The following is a 746-nucleotide window of genomic DNA, read 5'->3' as shown; positions in this document are numbered from 1 at the left end:
TATCGTTTTAAATTGTTTTTTTTTTTTTTTAATATTGGCATGTAACAAGTGAAGATATCAGTGACCTCACTTCATGTGTAAACTGTATATTGTCAGGGAAGCATCTGTGAAATGAACACTAGTCAAAGTCAAAGGAGTCAAAGTCACTCAGTCATGTCCGACTCTTACGGCCCCATGCACTGTAGCCCACTAGGCTCCTCTGTCCGTGGGATCTCCAGGCAAGAATACTGGAGTGGTATGCCATTTCCTCCTCCAGGGGATCTTCCCAACCCAGAGATCAAACCCTCACCTCTAACGTCTCCTGCGTTGGCAGGCAGGTTCTTACCGCAGGAAACAGCAGAATCCCCCTCTTAATTCTCAATCTGTCTCACAGTCTGGAGTAGAGATTCGCATTAGAGCATACTGTCTTTCATTAAAGTGGAGGTGATAATGGTCCACTGATCAGAATGGCCATCATTAAAAAGTCTACAAATAACAAATGCTGGAGAGGGTGTGGAGAAATGGGAACCCTCCTACACTGTTGGTGGGAATGTAAATTGGTGCAGCACTGTGGAAAAAGTATGAGGTTCCCCAGAAAACTAAAAACAGACCTACCATATGATCCAGCAATCCTACTCCTGGGTATATATCCAGACAAAACTAATTCAAAAAGATACACACACCCCTATGTTCACTGCAGCACTGTGTACAATAGCCAAGACAGGGAAACCACCTAAAAGGCTGTCCAGCAACAGATGAATGGAGAA

This window comes from Bison bison, unplaced genomic scaffold (genome assembly GCF_000754665.1).
Source record: "Bison bison bison isolate TAMUID 2011002044 unplaced genomic scaffold, Bison_UMD1.0 scf7180017864325, whole genome shotgun sequence".
Classification (NCBI taxonomy): Eukaryota; Metazoa; Chordata; class Mammalia; order Artiodactyla; family Bovidae; genus Bison; species Bison bison.
Note: the sequence above shows the minus strand (reverse complement) of the source record.